This window comes from Equus przewalskii, chromosome 16 (genome assembly GCF_037783145.1).
Source record: "Equus przewalskii isolate Varuska chromosome 16, EquPr2, whole genome shotgun sequence".
Taxonomy (NCBI): domain Eukaryota; kingdom Metazoa; phylum Chordata; class Mammalia; order Perissodactyla; family Equidae; genus Equus; species Equus przewalskii.
Window position 1 is genome coordinate 51,538,566 of NC_091846.1, and position 21,967 is coordinate 51,560,532.

At 39.8% G+C, this 21,967-nt stretch overlaps 1 long non-coding RNA gene across 10 annotated transcripts in view; it reads left to right on the forward strand.

Moving 5' to 3' along the window:
- LOC139076488 (uncharacterized) overlaps positions 1–21,967 on the forward strand; it is a 226,558-nt gene that overhangs the window by 134,460 nt on the left and 70,131 nt on the right. The window contains exon 1 of one of the 10 annotated variants that reach the window (XR_011528150.1): positions 13,184–13,322. The exons of the other annotated variants lie outside the window; for them this stretch is intronic. This is a non-coding gene — a long non-coding RNA (uncharacterized lncRNA). Of the gene's footprint in view, positions 1–13,183; positions 13,323–21,967 lie in introns of those variants that run through there. 10 annotated transcript variants of the gene reach the window in all.

The following is a 21,967-nucleotide window of genomic DNA, read 5'->3' on the forward strand; positions in this document are numbered from 1 at the left end:
TTTTGATTTTGCTTATTCTGCACCTCCTATATTTAACTTGTTACTAATTTTCTAATTTCCTTAACTATTGTCTCATACTTTCTACATATTTGACTTTTTTATACACTCTGAGTGATCTCCTTGCATTTATCTTCTAACTTGTCTTGTGCGTTTCTCATTTGGGCTATTGATTTTTAGTTTCCAAGAGCTCTTGTTATCTAGGGGGTTTATTTCATGAGGCAGTATGTTCTTATCTCTGTCAGGTTGTTAACTTAAGTTTCTTCTTCTCCTTGTCTTAATGTGCAGTGTCTAGATTTCCTTGTTCTATTTATTTGTTTTGTATGTGTTCATTTTTTGCCTTTTCATGTTGAAGGAATTCCTTAGTAGCCATTTGCTCATAATTCATAGGCAGAGCTACAGAGCTGGTTGGAAGCTCTGTCTGAATGAGCGAGTCTTGTCATTGTCACTGTGTGGTGCCTAGGCAGCAACCTGGCTTTCTCATGTAGAGAATTCCCACATGTCGGTATCTGGAAGCACTGTCCTCATGGCATTTCAGGCTCTCTAGGGATAATCTAAGAATGAAGGGTAGAGTAAAGAACAGTGTATTCCTGACTATGGGGGCTCTGGAAACAAGACTGGAGAACAAAGTGAAGAGACTAGGAATTCCCTTATTGATTGTGTAGAATTCCACTTACTCTTTGTCTTTTCAGCTCTCAGCTTCATTCTACCCATCTCCGTGCCCCACGTCTGAAGTTTTTTGGCTGGATTTGTTCAGTGACTAAACTTTCCATTTTTCTCTTGTGACGGTGGAGAGCAGTGACTTTGTTTTAAAAGGAAGCGATGGCGATCCGAGGCAGCAACTCCTCTATATGGCTATATGCTTTCAACCAGTCTTAATTTTTTTCACCTAAGTTTCACCTCCCCTTTCCTCAGGACTTGGTGTCCCCTGTGCCTGTTGTGTTGGGCAAGTTAGTTTGTTTCTTTTCTATTCTTCCTATATGTATACATATGTATACATATATTTATCTCTCTTAGCTATTAATCATGGATTTTTAAGAGGTTTTCTTCTATCCCTGCATGCACTTTGAGTATTTGTCTCTTTCTATCTTTCAAGAATCTCTTGTCCTCCACTGCCTATTCTCTCATTCCCTTTGTCTTTGTGGCTCTATACCTTCTTAAAATGCCATTACTGTCATGCTAGATCTGTCCTATAAAGAGAGAAAATTAGTGTATAGTCACTCCATCATTTTCTCCCGTTCACTCTTTCTTTACACTATCTGTGAAACATTGAGGGGCAACTAGGTTCAATGGGAAGTCTTGAATTTAGGGCTACATCCACCTGTTTCAAATCCCAGCTTTGGTCCTTAGTGAGCGTGTGATTTTTTGCCCATCACTCAACTGTCCTGCCTAGGGACGCCTAGGAAAACAGTGGCTGAAAGCATCCATCGAATTGGGTAATTAGAAGGTCATTGGTAACTTTCACCAGAGTATTTTCCACAGAGTGGCAAGGGCAGAAGCCAGGCTGCACTGGGATTTATCCGTTAATTACGCTTCCGTCTGCCATGTGAGGTTCCTCCAACACGGTTTCTAGCAAAGCTGTGAGTTACCCGCACCTTTTGGTCTCTGCTTACTTTGCCAGCTGCTTTAGCACTTCAAATGTGCTGCCACGTGTATGCATGCTTTTCCTTCAAGGCTCATATAAGCCAGCTGTTGCAACAAGCTTCAAAATGCTCCCTGCAAACTGGCAGGAATCTGAATGCCCTCAGAGCTCCAGTGGGACCAGGTTCAAGCAGTGTAGCAGGAAAATTGCTTTGGGAAGCCAATGTGGAAGAGAAAGTCTGAGGAAGGAGCAGCTCAGCAGAGAAAAAAATGGCCTCTCGCCAATAATATACTTGGAGAAAAAATATGGCAGCAAAAGCCAAGAGGAAGAAGCCTCTCTTCGTCTTTTTTGGCCTGCTAGGCTGCCAAGCCTGATGTCGTTTGCTGGATATTCCATCATAACTCTAGCCCAAATGGAGAAGTGGATGGTTAGAGATATGCGGCTGATGGAAGGCAGAAATAAATGAAGTAGATTGCTTTGGACTATGTGTAACTCTTCCGCAGCAGGCAAGCTCTTCCCAGACCAAAGTGGGCTCTGACCTTCAGAGGAAGAAATTCTGCGAGGGCTCATTTCAGGAAGGCTTAGATTGCAAAGTTTTACAAACAGTCCCAGAGCTCCTTTCTGGGGCCCTAAGTTCTAGACAGTGTTTTGTTATCTCAGTTGCAATGTTGTTTGTTTGTTTGGTGGTTTTACTACACAACCCATCTTCATAAACTGTTGCCCAGCTGCACACACTGGTGGAAAACTAGCTGAAACAAAAATGCCATTACTTATTCTGTTCAGAAGAGAATTTAAAATTCTCGAGACTGGGGAATAGTAAAATGAGAAGTTAAAAAAATACTTTTTAACATGGAAGATCAATGCCAATTTTGAGATCTTTGTACCCGAGGAATAATTCTTACAAGTCTTTTTTACTTATAGAGCAAAGACTCATATATAATGTGATCTAACTGAAGTTTATTCTATCGACTTTTAAAAATAATTCTTAATATTGCTTATACAATTCTCCTAGAATGTGCTCATTTTAATCATCAGTCAGCATTTTATTATATTATAATCCTTAATTGATTGACGTTTAATCACAGTCTTTGTATTTTACTATCCCTCGTCTCATAAGAGGCAATTTTCTCTTTACTGTAGTTTAACAGCTGATGAAAAAGATTTAAGGAAACCTATAAACTTAAGATTGGTTAATGGTCCCTTATAAAAGAATATTACACTTCTAGGATCCATTGCACAGATGTGATACTCAATTGTGGAAATGTGCATGGGGTTTATTAAATTACAGCACAAATCTTCAGCCTTCTGAGTTATTGTCCATGTTGGTATTGTTAGGCAAATGGGGAGACACATTATTGCTTCCAGTTGTTCACATTACTGTGGTGTAATGCAGGCAGAGACAGCTGGCACAGCGCTGTAGGCAAACGCAGAGCTGCAGCAGCTGCCGAGAACCGGGCCCCAGTGAAGGTCCAGCTCCGCTGAGTCAGTGCGGGGCGGCTCATCGAAGGTGTCCGGGAATGGAACGTAAATAAACAAACCGAGCTGGCTGTCAGAGAGGGAGGAGCGGGGGAGGGAGAGTACTTTATGTATATAAAACTACTTTTCTGGATTGTTTCTGAATTTTATGACTTCTTGGGTACCCCGAGAACCTTGACAGAATTAATTGCTTAAAAATAGCCTCTGGACTTGTTTATTGGGTAGCCTCTTAGTTCTGTCTGTTCCCATTATTGACCTAAATTAAGAAGGCATGGATGCGGTTTGTTTTGTTTTTGGTTTTTGTACTTGTGATACTGCTATATTTGAAAGCAAGGGGAGATAAAGTGCAGGTGGAAACACCTTGGATTTGGGGTATGAAAGACATGGATGAAAATCCCCACCTCACCACTCATTGATTATCTCTGTGATATTGGGGAACATGTACAACTTTCCAGAGCCTCATTTTTCTCTTCTGTCGATGGGGATAATAATATCTATCCTTCAAGGATTAGAGTCATAGATGTTAGTGCCTAGCACAGTATGTGGGATTCAAAAAGTACACAGTAACTGACAGCTCTTTTCTTATTGTTAGAATTATGATTTTCAGATAAACAAAAATTCATAACAATTTGAATATGGACTTGAGTGAGGATTTCTCGCAACCATATCATTAAAAATCATATCTCAAAATTCCACCTAAAAACAGAAGGGCACAGTGGCAAAAGATCAGGTTCTCCAGTCACACGTGGGTTTAAATCTGTATGACCTCTGGCAAGTTTAAATTTTCTCCAAGCCTTAGTTTTCTCATCTGTAGAATGGGAATAATAATGTTACTTACCTAATAAGATAGTTCTGAAAATTAAATAAGTTCATAGATGTAAGTGTATCATTGAGCAGAGTGTCAACCAAACAAGAGGCATTTAATGAATGTAAGCTACTATTCTTAAGGAGATAAACGTCAGTTTATGAATTTGAGTCCTAAAAGTAAGATGTCTAAACTTTGGTCATTTATGTCTCTTGTTTATTGTACTGTCCAGGGCCTAGTTCTATTTAAAATCTCCTTTCCGGATGCTCTCTGCTTAGGCTATTTTTCAGTTTATCCTGAAAATTTTAGTGAATTTTAGGAAAAAAATGAGGCAAATATTATTATCTGATAAATATTCATTCACCCAATATTTATTAGCTGAATAACTGCTGTATTCCAAAAACAGTGTTGGGTTCTCAGGACACAAAGATGGATATGATGAAACCCCTCCCCTCAAGGAATATATGGTCCCGTAGGGGAGCTCTCCATGTAAATAAATTGATGCTTCAAAGTGTCATTGCTATGAAGGATGCTTATATAGGATATGACGGGGTCCAAAAATTAAATTAAAATCCACATGGGCTGGGATGGAGAACCAGAAAATTCATAACTTCAATAAACATTTATTAAGTGCCTACTTAGCACTGGACACTGGAGGTACAAAAATGGTACAAAGATGAATGAAAGAGGATACCTGTCTTTCTATTCTCTGCATTCTCCTCCAGAGGGTCATTGCTCCCAGTGTCTGTCGATATATTCTGATTAAGGTCCCCAATGATTTCCCCTTGCTCAAGGTAACGGACAGATGCAATTGATACAATTGAGCATTCCTTCCTTCTTGGAACACTTTCTTTCCTAGAATGCTCTTACCAGACGGGTGGTCCTCCCTTTCCTCTGAAGCCCCCTGGGCCTCGGCTCCGCCTCCAAGTGATTGAGTGCTGTAGCACGGCAGGACTCCGTATCTGAAATGATCCGTTCCTTTATTTGTTTACTGTTTCCTCCCTTCACCCCTGTATTCCTTGTACTTAGAATATTGTCTGGCACATAACTGTTCAACTGATGTTGGTTAAATTTATGGACAAAGAAAGGGGCTCACTGTTGAGGAGTCATCTACAATATAGATAGTTATAATACAATACTTGCAATAAATTGCAGATACTCAGAGAAGAGTTTCCTGAGCAGAGGCTGGAACTAAATGGCTAAATAAAGGCTTAAGTGTGGAGCTTGGATTTCCAGTCCAAGGGAGCCTGAGGGAAGCATGAACCACCACGGCCCAGGAGGGAAGGTGCAAGAAAGTGAGGGTTGCAGCCAAGTAGGCCACATCATTTCTTATTTTAAGTCTTCATTTTATTCGGATGTTATTCTCAAATCTATATCTGCTGATCTCCATTGGCACTATAAAAAGTGGATGCCATCCCCATAAGTTAACGGGCGTGTCTCATGAACAAGTTTGAGGTGAGTATGTGTGAGTCTCCAATGCCAATATGTATTCAGATGCATGCAAATCGCATGTGACAGCTTTCATTTTGTCCTTCTCCCCCAGCCAATCACTGCTCCGTCTGCAGAACAGGAGGTGGTGGCAGAGACCTTTGGGCATTCCCTCTACTCCCTTTCATTGCCCAGCAAACATTTCACCTCTAAACTGCCATCTGTCTTTGTGGTTTAAGGATAAGGAACTGAAATGAAAGAGGTAAAAACAACTTGGCTGATTTAGTCATTTTGTTTGAAAGATCAATCAGTTCCCTATGAGAAATTTTCTGGGATGGGAACCAAAGTAGCTGACATCCAAAAGCAGCGTCTCCACTACTGGCTCTAACGGCGATGCCCCATTAGCTGTCAGCAGTAATCACACTTACATCCTCTTTCCAGGCCTCCAGCTATGAGGGGACGCCATTACACTCTCCCTGTCTAGTCACAAAGTGCTCGACGACAAACACAAAAACAGACCAGGCTGAGTGGTGCTGTGAGCACGTCCCTGGCTCGGGGGCCTCTCCAGCAGGTGTACACCACTAACTCACCTGTGCTGGACTGGGCACAGACCATCAGGACCCATAATTGGGCACCCCTGTGAGGAACTTGCTCCATCTGGATCTGAACTGCAACCCCTCGCTCAGGACAGCAAGCCACTGTTGGAATGGAGGGGTCTCTCATTTAGCTAATGGCAGGCATATCTGCCACCTCTGCTCCTGTTCCAGCAGCAGCCAGAATTCTGAAGGAAGGCTGCCTTGCCTTAACCTTCATAAAGAATGTGCTGGTTTGGAAAACACATGTATACATGCACACAAGGTTAGATTCTGATGCTTTTTACTTCTCACCTTTAAATATTTCAGCGACCTAGCCAAGTATTCATTCATAATGAAGCCCCTCAAGGAAGCGTGGAAAAGCTCAGAACATATTGGGTTAACTATTTTTCCTCAGGCTTTAGACTTATGGAATGTATCTCCACTCCTCATTTTCAAATGAGAGTGGCTACGGCTTTGCAGTGAGCTTTGAGCATTAACTCCTTATTAAAAAAGACTTCCAGGTGCTCTGGGCTCAAGGAGGGCCTCAGGCCCGGGTAATTAAAACGTCGCCTTGAACAATATGGCCGTATGATATGTGGCCCTGTGCTGAGGGATTATCAATTTATTTTAATTACAGAAAAAAGGTGCACACTTCCAAAATAATAAATTACCTCAGACCCCACATTTTATTGAGTGGATGACTATCAAAGGGGTTAATTTTTATCTGGAAAACTCCTATTCATTCTTCAATACCCTTTTCTGGTTGCGAAGAAACGGGTCTCATTTGTGAAATCTTGCCAAGACAGTGCTTATCACCTTTTTAATTTTTACTCCTATTAAATTTTGTTTATATGTTTCTTTGCACTTATTACCAAGCATGTAGAAATATTCCCCCTGTCCCTCCAAATGTGTTCTTTCCCATTGGTTTTGAAAGAGGCAGCATTCCTGATCCTTCTTTCATTTTCTCACCTTTGGTTGAGACATGAAAACAGAGAACACTTTCTTTACGAAGACCAGTCCAAGGGTAATGATTACTGGGGATATAAAGGGGAGTGGTGGGCACTGTGAGTAAATGGAGAAGACATGATCCAACAAAGAATAGTAGCTTCTACTACCATCAGCAAATTGTTGTTGTGTAGAAATGGGGGTGAAATGTGACAAATTGTCCATTTCTTTAAGAAAAGCCAAAAATAAAATTTTTTTTAAAGTCCAAACTACTAATCATTAAATGTTGGCTCAAGCTTATTTTTGTAATACTGTGCCAACCAAATATAGCCTATCTGCAAGCATGATTTGAGCCCTACGGTGCCAATTTCCAGGCCCTAACTTTCACTCTTCTGTCTCCACCCTCGCTCAGTCCCCTTCATCACCAGCACCATGTGTTGGCACCACGGAGCAGAAAAGAGGAAGAGTGCCTGGGAAAGAGAGTGTCCCCTGCTCCCCTGGCCCACCCAGCCATTATGGGTCTTGGGATCACTCTGGTCTTCCCCACTCCCTGAACTTTGTACATCCTGTTTCTTCTGCTGGGGAAGATCTTCTCAAATTTGTCTGAACTGTTCATGAGACAAGGTCCAAATTTCCAAGACAGTTAGCCCTCTCTTCTCTGTACTCTTTTAGCATTTTGTTAAAATTTACATTGACACTTGAACTGCTGAAATTAGTCACATACATCAATATTCTCAAATATCAGCATGCAATCGAATCACCTGGAGGGCTTGTTAAACCAGTTGGCTGGGCTCCACCCCTAGAGTTTCTGGTTCCGTTGGTCTGGAGTGGAGCCCAGGAATTTGCATTTCTAACAAGTTGTGGGTATTATCTAGGAACCACACTTAGAGAATCCCAGGCTTATACCTGGGGCTGTGCGTAGCTTATCTGGGGATCTCCAGAAGTGGCACACTCAATAATCCTTTTATTAATGATATGAATGGCAGTCACTTTGCCTTCCTTATGAAACCAGTCTAATAAACATCTGCCTAATGTCAATGGGAAAGTGGTGACCGATCCACACACTCCCTTGCATAAAACTTTCATATACTTGGACAACTGAAGAGCTTTAAAAGTCCTTCAAGGGGCCAGCCCCATAGTGGTTAAGGTCAGTGCGCTCCACTTCAGCAGCCCAGGTTCACGGGTTTGGATCCCTGGCACAGACCTACACCACTCATCAGTTATGCTGTGGTGGTAACCCACACATAAAGTAGAGGAAGATTGGCACAGATGTTGCCTCAGGGCTAATATTCCTCAGCAAAAAAACCCCCAAAAAACAAAAAAAAAAAAACCAGGCCCTTCAAGATCATCTAGTTAAATCTGAGCATTTTATAAATGAAGACACTGAGGCTGCTTGTCTTAGCTCAGCTTCTTCATCTTTCAGTTACACTCCAGTTTCCAAAGTCGACCTTCTTATACTAGCTAAATTCTTCTTTTTCCCTCTAAAAGGCATGAAAAATTTTGGAAATTTCCTGTTAGGATATGTGGAGTGGGTTAAAATAGTGAACACTGCACAAAGCAAACTATTTTTGTAACATTCATTACATTAGCTATATATTTATATTTTTCCCCTGTCACTAATTTCACATGCCTAGGAACCATTCCAGATCTGGACCACAGAAAGTGAAAAATATACCTAATTACTTCTATTTAAGCTCCTTACATTTATCTCTTAATAGTGCAACATTCTCCTTACAAAACTGAGCATGACGCAAATGATATTTGCAAACAGGGCTGATTAATTTCCTTCTAGTCTGGGAACCTAAGTCTCCTTATTAACTACTCCTGCCTTCTCTCCTCTAAGATGCTATGATTCTCTGAATTACCTTGAGGGTAACCTCTCTCTGGCTTTCTCTGATCCCTAGTACCTCTTCTCCTCAGGTTGTCTCCAACAGGTCTACTTCATCCTCTCTGATACGACTGACACCCAGATAACTGTAGGTTATAGTGTGTGGCCACAGCAGTGGCTTGTAGATGTGGATTGGAGATGAAAGCCACTAGAGAACAGGAAGGTAAAAAATTATTGAGCTAGTAAAATGGATGGATTTGATTCCAGGACAGCATCAGAAACTACAGTAAACCCACCACACTGACTATCAACCCTGCAATCTTCACTGGAACATTAAATTTCTTTCTTACCAAGATGATTATTGCACATCTCACTTCTTGAACCTTCAACAACTCCTCCCCCTTCTGGTTGGCAGCTGAAAACTTCACCTATTATGTCATGGAGGAAGTAGAAAATCAAAGAGAACTACCTCATCTTACCACCAGCAAATCTATCAACAGACTTCTATCTTTGGGCTAGACTATATCCTCCCTCCTTTAATGATGCTCCTCAGTCTTCATCCACTTCTCTTTATTGCTCTTGCTCTCACCTTCCTTAATAGACAATCCTGATACCCTGTACCCATCCTCACTTCTCTATTCGTCATTCATTCCTCATTCCACTGCATTCTTGTTTCTGGCCCCACCCTCTACTGAATTTGTGTAAACCTCCAATAATTTCCTAAGAACAAGATCAAATAAATAATTTTTAAGCTTTTAAATTTACTCAGGATTCCCCTCACTATTATTAAAAGTAAACAAAAGCAGGTAGATTGAGGAGGAGAGTCAAAATATAGGAAAATGACCCATAGTGGGGGATGGGTTTCCCCTCTTTTTTTCCTGTCTTCTCTTACAGGCTTAAGCCAAAGACAGTCCTCCAGCCGACCTGACATGACACTACCATGGACATTTAACACTCTGAGGTAAATTCTGTCTTTCTGACTAGAGGACTGGAATATAGGCCTCTGTGAGCCAAAGAATATGGGGAGAAATTGCCATTTATTTTTTCTCCCATGGCTTGACAAGGCTAGGCTCCCAGTGGAGCCCATGTGGTGGGCGGTGCTATAAGCTTAAACTCTGATAGAAACTATGTCCTCTGGCTTGACAAATTGCAGAAAGTGGCCACTGCAATCAGGAGAGTATTAAGGGGAGTCTCATTTTCTTTCTTTCTTTTTTTCTCCCCAATTTGCCTGAGGTGGCCACAGTCGTGGGAATTATGCAGTGACAGCACAGGCAACTAAAACTCCAAGATAAATTCCATCTTTTTGGGCAGAGGACCAGGGAAAGGAGTCCCTTCCAACTCAAGAGTGTGAGAGAAATCCTGAAGATGCGAGATTTGGAGAAGAGGTGTCCCTTAATTCTGCGAATGAAGGAGTATAACTTCCCGGCTTAGACTCTTGAGTTGCAGTTAACACAGACCCAAAAGAGCATAGCAAAAGTTTTGAGAACTGAAGTTTAATTTAAACCATCACCCAGGTCTCAGATTTACCCCTGGGTGGCACATGCCCACAGCAGATCCAAAGTCACATATCAAAAGTTTGACAACTGAACTGATATTGGAACCATCACCCCCAAAAGGAGAGACAGAAACTGCAATCTGAAGACAACTGAGTTGAGTGCCTGCTAAGAGAAACAACAACAACAAAATTAACAGTCTCCTGAGGATTTTAACAGGACCCCAAGTCTAAACAACATAATATTAAGAAATGTCTAAGATACAATAGAAAATTACTTAATTTGCAAAGAACTAGAAAAATGTGCCTAATTCCAAAGGGAATCAATAATTGCCAATTGAGATGACACCGATGTTAGAATTATCCAGTAAATATTCTAAAGCCGTTATTATATGTATATTCCATGAAGTAAGGGCAAACACTCTAGAAATGAATGGAAAGATAGAAGTTCTCTGGAGAGAAACAGAAACTTTAAACAAAAAATTTAGAAACAAAAATTTTAATATCTGCAATAATTTTTTTTACTTATTTTCAAAAAATCCTCTCCCTTTGCCTTTCACTGTGCAAACCCTTTGACATTTTCAATCTAAATCTGATAAATTCTTCTTTCTCACTGTCTTCTCTTCTACCTATCCTTCACTTCTGTCCTTGGCTTTCGTCTCTTTTCACTACATATTTTCTTATGTAAATTTATGCACAACTTTCCTCATACTATTTCTTCCTCTTCACCTATCATTCATTCTTTATACTGTTGCTTTCAGGTTTTTGCTTTTAACACTCCACAGAAATTGCCTATTTAGATCATTGGTGAAATTCCTTATGGCTAAATGTGATGGACAATTTTCAGTGCACTTTATTGATACTCTTTTCTGAATATGTCTCTTGCCCACAGTGCTGGGCAGAGTAGGTGCTCAATATATTTGTTGATTGAATAAATCAATGACTACTCCCTTAGCTCCCATATGAACAGACTTTCTAATTTTTTTTAATCTCTTTGGCCACTTTTCTAGGTTTCATAGATGGGTTTCTCTTCCTTTTCCCACTCTTTAATTTCTGGGGCTTCTGGAATGTTATCCTCAGCCTACTGGTCTTTCCTCTCAACACATGTTCTGGGAGATTACCTACTCTCTTAAAGATTTTTGTAGAGGCTGTGTGCTATTGACACCCAAATTCAAGCTCCAAATTGAGTATTTCCACTTAGAATTCTCACAATTACAGCACACACACACACACACACACACCCAACCTGATTTTTCTCCTGCATTCCAGCATAGTTGGTGACAATATCATCCTCCTGGTACTCAAGGAAGAAACCTGAGAGAATCACTCCTCTCTCTCACCCTGTCCCTATCTAATCAAAAAGATTTGCTCATTTTACTTCCTAAGTATTTCTTAAGTCCATTCTCTCTGCTCTATCCCCACTATTATTGCTTAATTCAGTCATAATCTCTTTCTGACACACAAAATTGCAATATACCCCTAATGAGTATTTCAGCTTCCATTCTTTCTCCCTACAGTTCCAAACAGCTGCTGGAAAGAGTTCTTAACAACAGAAATGGGATCTCTTCTGTTCTTAAAACTGATAAATAGTGTTACTTTCTGTGTAATAATTCCCAAGGCTGTGTTATCTCCCTTCTGGCAGCCTCTCCAGGTTCCTTTCTTGACACTCCCAACCTCACACCATAGTCAGTTGCTTATAGCTCTAAAAATAACCCAGCTGTTATGATTTCATAAACATTTGTTTTGCTATATCTGTTGTCTGTAACATCCTTTCCTCCATCCCATCTCCACAAATAATAAACATAATAATAATGTTTATTGAGCTCTTCCTTTATGTCTGGGGTTGTACCTTGCTCATATATACCATTATTGCATTTAATCCTCAGGACTACCTTGAAATAGGTATTGTAGAACTATTATTATCGTCATCTTATAGATTAGAAAAGCAAGAAACAGAAAGGCTTAAGTGACTTGTACAAAAAAGTAGTTGACCCAGATCTAAATCCAGGACTTATGACTACAGAAACTGCGTACAACCATGTTTAACTATGCCTAAAGTGCCTCTATCCAACTTTCTGCACTCAGTCCAGGCATCACCTCCAAGAATACTTCGCTGAATAATGAACACCATCATCCTTCTAACCTTGGCCAGAGGCCTCTCTGCTCTTCCCAGAGCACTCTATGCATCTTTTATAATTGGGATCATCTCTTAGGGCAATTATCTGTTGATGTGTCTTTTTCTCCCATAGATGTAACTCCTCAATAACAGGGATTATGTTTTTTTTATCTTTCTATCCATAGTGCCTTGCAAAGTACTTCATATAGGAGTCACTCAATAGGTAGTTGCTCAACTAAACATAAACAGCTCTCTCTAGCCTAGACCTCTATATTTAAACATTTACTGGACATCTCTGCTAAATCTCCTCAGTATTCGAGGACAACTTGGATTAAACAGAATTCATAATCCTCCCTACTATTGCCCAAGATTGTTCTTAACCCTGTGATCCTTACCTGATTAATGTACCTGATTAATGTACCAATGTCTATCCAGTTAACCAAATCAGAAAGCTAGGAATCATCCAAGATTTGTCTCTCTTTCATGCTCAATAATTAATCAATCACCAACTGCTCTCATTTATATCCTCTATGCATCTCTTAAATCCTTACCATTTTCAGTGATCCCATTGCTTCTTTTGCTTCCTTCCATTCCACCAATTATTACAAAATATTGTGATTATGTACATATCATTATCTCCCTCCCTGCCACTGGCCTGCAAATTTCTTGAGAAAAAGGATAATCTTTTCATTTTTGTACCCCTAAGTCACGTCTCCTCTTGAGTGATGACTTGGGGCGTGGTTCAAACAACCCATCTCATCTCCTAGTACCTATTAGGTTATACTTTGCAGTAACCTAAAGAGGAAATTTCTCTCACCAGGGATTATGCCTATGATAGCCATTAGAGCTGTTCATAAATATTCCAGTTCTTCTTTCCTTCTAGGTATACTGTAGGGTTGCACTTCCCTGCCCATTTTGAAGTTAGGTCAGCACGACTTGCTTTAGCCAATGAAATAGAAGTGATTGGATGGTCTCTGGACAGAAGCTTTAAGAGATAGTGCACGATTCACCACATCCCCTTCCTCTCGCCGCCGTGATCAGGGAAGTATGTGTGAATGCAGCCTTTGTCACATAAAAAGTGAGTAAGAAATAAACTTTTATTATATTAAGCCACTGAGGTTTTAGGATTATTTGTTACTGCAACATAACTTAGCCAATCCTGACCAGTATAATGTCCTTGGGTATTAGCATTTTTCTCTTCTGGACGAATGGTGTTCAGGGAAAATCATGCTGCATGTTCCTTTCTTGTCTCACAGATGTTTTTATCCAGATGAATTCAAGTTAAAATTAGTATCAAGGGAAGGCTTGAAATGAAACTCAAGTCCCAGCTTGGCAATATTCAACCTAAGAATTATGTGTGGAATGAAAAGGGTAATCGTATTTGCTTTGAAGGATAATTATGAGCTGATTCTATGTAAGAATAGGGTAACCACTTCTATTCATATAAGTCTTCTTTTCTCTACTGAGTGTGCAGCACACAGGCTGATTCAGTGAGGAATAATATGCTTCCCGGAGCACTGCTAGAGTGACCGAAGGATTAATGCCACAAATATTTGATTGGGATTACTTAATTAGGACATTAAGTGAAAAGTTTGTCCCCAAAATAGGTCAACATGGGAAATAGGATAACATTATAAGCATGCTTATTAAGCGTTTAGAGTTTGCAATGCACTACTAATTATAAATAGTCTCCATCCTAGGAGAAAGCTCTGTAGGTATTAATGGTTTTGATCACCAGTTCCTCCTTGCTGGAAGAAGTAGATAGTTGAGTCTGAGTCACTTTTCACTTACACATTGCCCGCCCTTCCTCTGCAAGGAACCGAATGTCCAGACAACCCTCGAGTTTTAAGGCATTGCTGAGAGTCATTACAAGCTCACTTCTCATTTTATCGAATTTTTCTCTCACGTAGACATTCTATTTCCTGTAGCTTCTCATGCTTTCGTACTTGCTTTTCATTTTCTCTCATTATTATTTTCTGTCTCTAAACGTTGCCCACTTTTGTTCTTTTGTCAACTATTTCTTTGCTTTCTGCTTTCATTTACACAAGATGGAACTGTTTTTCTCCTCTAAGAAAACTGTCATTGATCAGAAAAGGCTTGACTTTGTGGTTCAGTTCAAATGACCTCTTTCCATCAGAAACCAAACCAAACTCTACGGTCCTTTCTGTTTTGGAATCACAGAACACATCCAAGGCTGGCGGCTTCTCCTGCAGCAAGCGTTCCTTGATCCCCTTCAGACAAAACTACCTCTCGTGATAAGTAGCTCTTTGTTCTCTTCTCTGTGTAAGACCACACTGTTGTATCTGACTTGCCTTCTTAAAGTCTGTCTCCTATACCAGACAGGAAACTCCCTAAAGGCAGAGAACTTGTTGTATTTATCTGTACACCCCTGGGCCCTCTCAGAGGCTGGCACATTATTTTTAGGATAGAGACCATTTAGAACACTTGACGCTATAGAACAGAAGTCTCAAATTGTAGCCCTTGGGCTGTTTGAGACCAGCAGGCATGTTCTGTTTCATCCACAAAGAGTTGCCCAGCACCGGTAATAAATATTTTTAATTAATTGCCAATTTTAAGAATGGAGGGATATATCGTTTTAAAACTCCAGATTTCTAGCTCGATGTTTTTAAAAACAACAACAAACGATTAGGAGATCCGGCATCATCGAGCTCATATTCCAACACAGAAGCAATGCTAAAGCTGAGGGGGGGCTACCCTCTTTGGAGGATCCCATGGCTCCCAGTCTCCTGGTGACCGCAGTTTGCCAAGAATGTCATAAGCAGCCCATGAGCTGTCAGAACAGCACCTGAACGATGGGTTCTGCAGGGACAATTTTCAGGTCAGTGGTTTCAGGACACAGCAGTCTCCTGATTGTCAGACCGGAGATGGGGAATGAATGTTGACACAGGTGGGGACCTCCAGGCTGGGAAGGCCGAGACTTGCTTCCTCTCGCCCTCAGGGCAATATTGCTTTGGTAATGGCTGCTTCAAACCAGAGCACACTTTCTGTTTTGTTGCTCTGGAAAATCTACTCAGAGTTCAGCTTCACAGCTAAGGTGTGAGGATTTAAATAATGAGAGAGCAACGTGTTAACCTAGTCAGTTTTTAATCTAGATGCCTTTTAAAGCCTAGGGCCTCAGTGAATTCGGGGATGTGAGCTTGGAATTTTACTCGTGTGAAGCATTTAATGTCTGTCTGTCTCTTCTCATTTTTCTCCTCACTTCCTAGCTCTTCTGGCTTTCCTGCCACACTTCATAATTAAATGCATTTCTGTCCTTCTCATGCTAATGATCTCTAGTAATGTTTTGATCATCCTAATATTTTAATCTTATTCATCTTTATTTTTTGTCTCTACTCATCTTTTATATCTTAAAGTGTGTGGAGTTATTAAAAGTAGAAAAAGTAAGATCACAAAAAAATTAATATCTTTTTAGATTGTGAAGGTAGGACATGTTTTTTGTAGACTTTTCAGAAAATAAAGTATACGAAAATCAAATTGATGCAGTCTTCTGTCTATTCTCTAGGATTATATTTCACAGTTGGAAGCATGTTATACATATAATTTTTAAGTCCTGCTTTATTCACTTGACTTTGTCTTATGATCTTTTCCCAACGTTATTTGAAAACAGCATTTTTACTGGAAATATAGTATTCCATCTATGGATGTATAAACATTATTTAGCCTTTCCCCTGCATACATTGAATTTAGTTCTGGTTTATTTTTCACTTTATAAGAAAATTTTTGGCTTAAATTTAACTAGTTCCTTGGAGTAGATTTGTCAAAGTTGGAAATTTATGGCTCAAAAATTAAGAATGTTAAAAAAAAATCTGATAATGTATATTGCCAAATTGCTTTTACAAAGTCCATTCACTTTTGCCTGCTCAGCATCAGAACACGTGACTATCTCACCTGCATTATGAAATTTAATAATTAGAGAGGTGAAAAAATTTTTTAATTTGTATTTATGTGATTATTAGTTAGCCTGAATATTTTTCAACAATTTATTGCCCTGTTTCTTAACTATTAATATTCGTTGCCCACTTTTATGTTGGCACATTGAGGATCTTTCTAATGTCCAATATTCTTTATACATTTAGGATAGTGTTCCTGTGTCTGTTATATTTGCTGCAAATATTTCACCCAATTTGTCAATGGCCTTTTTATTTTTATGGCATTTTTACATACATAAGTTAATTTTTTTAACTTAGCATAGCCCATCAATATTCCTTTCCCTTCCTTTTGTACTGAAAAGCCCTTCAAAAATGGGAATTATGTGAGGGGACAGAGGTGTTAACTAACCTTATTGTGGTAATAATTTGCAATATATATGGGTATTAAATCATCACGTTGTATTCAAACTTACATATGTTATATATCAATAACATCTCAATAAAGCTGGGGGGGAAAAGGAAACTAATTTTTTAACAAAAAACCCTTAGGGATGGCCCCGTGGCCAGGTGGTTACATTTGCACGCTCCACTTTGCTGGCCCTGGGTTTCCCTGGTTCGGATCCTGGGCACAGACATGGCACCTCTCATCAGGCCACACTGAGGCAGTGTCCCACATGCCACAACCAGAGGCACTCACAACTAGAACCTGCAACTATGGGCTGGGGGGCTTTGGAGAGAAAAAGCAGGAAAAAAAAAGGAGATTGGCAACAGTTGTTAGCTCAGGTGCCAATCTTTAAAAAGAAAAGAAAGCCTTTTACATATCTGAGATCAGCTAAAGAGTCATCTATATTTTCTTGTGGCTTTTTTGGTTTCAAGTTTTACATTTAATTCACCAATCCAATTCATACTTATGATTCATGGTGCCGGTTAAGCAGTAGCTAAAATGACTTCACCCATCAAAGGTGAGGCTACTTGAGAGCAAACTCAGGTCGGACCTCCGGCTGGAGCGCAAGCATCTCACATTAGGGAAGCTCCGTCTCCTCCCCTGCAAACCGAGAGGCATCATTTCTACTTGACACTGTAGTGGGAGAAATGGGACTTCATATGATGCTTGGTATATTGTGAGTGACCAAAAAACGGCACCAAGACATTTCTAAAGAGCTATATTTAAGCAGCATTGGTGCATGGTGCTTCCTCATTGTGAAAGAAGCTGTACTAGGCGAAGCCTGTTGAAAGACTACCTGTGCAATTTTCTGATTTTTCTTTACTTCTTCCTCTACTGCTGCTGTTTTATTAGTTTTGCTTTATAACAAGAAGTCCTCTGAATCATTTTTCTTTTCGAAATTTTCTTTGTTTTTCGTTCTTTCAGATTAATTCAATAATTTTATTAATTTATCTCTATCCCAAATCCCACTAGGATCTTTGCTGTGATTTTGTTAAATATAAAAATTAGTTTGCTATTTAAGAAATTAATTTGTGAAGATATGACATCTTTACAGTTTTGATTGGCCCATGAGGGGAAAAAAAATAACAGCTAACCTTTATGAGGGCTTGCCGTTGGCCAATCCAAGGTATTTTCACCTATCAACTCACCCGATCTCCACAACAGTTCTCAGAAGAAGGTACCCATTTACAAGTGAGGGAACTCAAGCACAGATTGGAAAGCAAGCCTTAAAAAAAATCACTGGTGGTGATGGATGTTAACTAAATTTATTGTGGTAATCATATATCAAATCATCATGTTGTCAATACAATGTTATATGTCAATAAAACTGGAAAAAATAAAGCAGAATTTTTTTTTAAATATTTAAGAAATCTCTGGCCCAGTCATCATGTTTTTCTTTAGTAGATAGTTATCACAATCCACTCTCTATACCTCTTTCCTGCCTGCTTACCCTCACTCTTTTTCTATTTTTCATTCCATTCTGAATTCTTCTCACTGTATCTGCTTTGCCTTCGTCATTTTACTCCTACATAATTGACCATATTATGCCATTCTGAAGTTTAAATTTAGTTGATTTGAATTGTTATGCTTTAGTAAAGAAGCAATATGAGACCTCAATTGACCTTTGTTGTGAGTCAAGTTTCCGTGTCCCATCCCAGCTCCCAAAAAGGGCACTAGGTAACTTCTGATGTACACGCTGGAGATGGACGGAAAGGGGTTATGCAGTTGAGGAAGAGGAAAGCTTCCTGGGTGCTAAAGAGCTCCAGGTTATGCCAAACAGGAGTGGGGAATTGTCTCCACTTTGTCCCTACAGAAGTAAATAGTCTTCACTTCACCACTTATCCTAGAGCAGTAAAGAGTTTAATTTGTGTTTCACATGACAGGATGACAATTCGGCTCAATTAACATAGATTCTGGAAACATTTCCAGGGTAGTAACTATTCTCAGCCCTCCACGGACTGGACTTTCATCCCCAGGGGGCTTTTTAGCATCCAATTCTGACCCTTGAGACCAAAGACCAGATCTAAGCCTGACTAGGGGTACCTGAAGCCCCAGCATGCCCCAGTGTAACATGTAAGCTCTTGACCATATGGTGTCCCCTGAGCCTGCCTTTCTCTGATCTATACCAGAATGGACATATGCTGGGATATTCCAGGACCTTAAGGGGAGAGTCGAAATGTCATGGAGCCAGTATGAGGTTAAACTTCCAATTCTCTTCTTTATGGCATGAGTAGAAATGGAACCAGGGGGAGTAGAAAATGTCATTATTGATTCTAATGCATAGTGCGTTGAGGTTAGGAGATATAAGATAAAATTGAGGGGCTCTCTGAGGTATGACCTGCTTATACTTATAAAATATGTTTTAAAAATGTCCAACAATGAAAAAGTTGCTGTAGTTGTAGATTTCACCCACTTAACTTCACTTAAACCTGTGATCTCCATACTCTGAGGAAAGAAATATCTAGAATCTGGCTTATTGGTGATTTCCTTTTTTTTTAGGGGGTGCTTGGTTGGATGGTTGGATGGAATGCCCACAGGAATGAGTCATTGCTTTAGAATTTATGCTATTATCAAATATATATATGTATTTGTAGGTATTTCCCTCTGTGTTGCTTTGGATTCTACAAGATCAAACGACAGTTCAGCTCAATTAATTTTAGATGCTGCCTATTATGTAAGAGCTAAGTAAGCTTCCCAGTCAGAGAGAGCCACATCTCCCAAGAAGCATTCTGACAGGCTTGTGGGAAGAAGAGAGGAGGAAATTGTGTAGAGGCAAGGAGGCTGCCAGATGGTGGGGGCAGAAGGAGGGAAGGCCTCGAAAGCCAAGTTAAAGGAACAGCTCAGTGAAAAATTCCCATCTGTGGGGAGGGTTCGAGAGTGGAAGCACAGGAGGGTAGTAAGTAAAGAGAGCTGTAAGGAAGAATATTGGAAAACAGGAGGTCATTTCCAATCTGGCCCTCCCACTTAAATCACTAAGAAAGAAATCGTAAATACAAGAATGCACATCAAGGAAATGTGCATTTGTTTTATTCACAAATGAAAGATCACCATCCTTAGAGAGTTCACTTAGTGATCTAAGAAGGGTACTTTTTTGAGTATCGAAATGGTGGCCATTTGCCAGCATTCACAAGTTGCTACGAAATATTGCAGACTTGTTTAAATATTGTTCGTTTTTACTATTAAGGCCTCTGATGCATTTTAATGAAGACAGTTGCATAAAATACAAAGGCATGTCTCTTTTCTCTTGATGCAAGAAAAATACTAGTGAATTGCGTGGCCATTCGCTTTCTTTATGATAGAATCTGAGATATAAACGCAGTGTTTAATGCATCTAAAATTTAGAGTGCCCTTTTTAATTATACACATGCACATCACTTCATGAGTAATTCATCTTGCTAGTTTTGACCAAAGAGTTAATTACTGTTTGAACTAAACTTTTAATGAGTGAATATAAAATTAAGATCTTTATATGATGGAAATCGGTTACAAATAAGATGTAAACAAGACTCAAAGCACGAGGCTCCATTTAGATTTTATTAACCAAACGCTTCTAACAGGAAGATAAGCACTGAGCAGTATTCAAGTCCTCTCATGATAAAGCAAAGCAATATCAATTTTAAAAGGGGGGCCAGGATAAAAAGAAAATGAAAACAAGCAAAGGGTCCTGTTTCCAAGCATAGGAAGGAGTTTGTGTGTATGTAGTGTGGACGGACCCAAACGCGTAAATGAATGTACACCGCGCAAAAAGCAGTCATCCTCACCAATAAATCTGCTCGATTCAACAGCGGAGCTGACAGCCCTCGGTCAATGTTAAGATCGTGCCACCTTCTGGTTGCCATGTGTATGACATGCACTCGTATTGTCTACAGACTGCAGCATTTCTGTTTTATGCAAAACTTATATCGAAGGGAAACAGCAGATACGATAGTTGTGCTGTGCACTCTCTCCCCCGGGAACTGTATCGGAACGAGAACACGATCCATAAATGTACTCCAGTGACTGCTCTGCTTGAAACTCTTGAGTTTGCTTTTTAAGCTTGATCAACTGTAATGGTGTACGATGGGCCAGACAGGAGCACAGACAGTGCTGCGATTGTGAGAGCAGAAGGATTCGGTTCCCCGTCTTTTCCCTGGTTGCCACTTTCTAAACTTCTTAGAGTCGCAGAAATGGAGCTCCAGCAAAGGAAGCAAGGCCTCTGCCAGCCAGAGAAAGCAGATAGGTAGATAGGCCATCATGCCTGCAAAGCTACAAAACAACAAACGAACATGTAGGCTAATTTCTGGACCATTGTTAACACACGATTGTGGCCGAATGATGATTTGGAGAATTACATTCTGCTGAAACTCCTCGTAGTTTCAGTTGGATCAATGACAGTATCATGGCCTTGGCAGTCTTGGCTGGAGAGGTGAGCGCAGCAGTCACATACGTTTGCCTCTACACTAAGGTGTCCTAGCTGCAGGACTTTTGGAGGACCCATGACCACCCATTTTATGCATGTATCTGCTATAGTTTGCATATGAGGCACTAGTTTTTAAAAAAATCATCACAAAGGAAAGGTATCATTTTTTCCATGTGTGTTGCTTAGGGGTTGGTATGTCAATCAAAATTAGCCCTAGAAACCTTGAAATCCTATATTATTTGTAAATATGTTTATAGAGGCAAATATACACACAGAGTAAGCCTAATTGAATAATTCCTCTTTACATTTTATCAACGTAGCCTGCTAAGATTTCTTGGGCAGGCAATCCTATGCCACACCACTTCCCACCTCTCTGCCATCTGCCACTCCCCACTCTGCACCCAGACATACATTCGTAGCCCCCAAAACAAAGCAGAAAGCTTATAACACTTTTCCAACAGAAAAAAGTGGAGTTTTACTGTAATGGTCCAGGTGATTTCTTCAACTTTCTATTTCACCTTGCCTCGATTGACAGAAACTTGAATTTTTTGCAAATTGAACCATTTCTGAATCTACAAATAAAATGATCAAGAAAGGATTAGTTACAAAAAAAGAAAATGCAGGTTTTTTTAAAACCTTAAAAAAACTAATTTCAGTTGCTGTTATTGTGTTAAATTGTGGGCATAAATTGATACTGGGATTTGCTCTATGTAAAATTTGGTTATGAAGAATAAAATTTTCAAAGATAGGTGTTTAAAGAGTACTCCCACAAAAAGACAGTGAGGTTGAACAGAGGGTGCAAACTGAGGCACTTGAAAACGGATTAAAAACCGCTAACACTCAGGAGCCAGCTTGAGGGGCTCCCACCAGCCAAATCTGGGACCATTTGAGAATCAAAATAAATAATGAGAGTAAAAGTTTGTACCCTATTGAATAGGATAAAAACCCCATGAATCCACACTAATATGAATACATAAATGGGTGAAAAA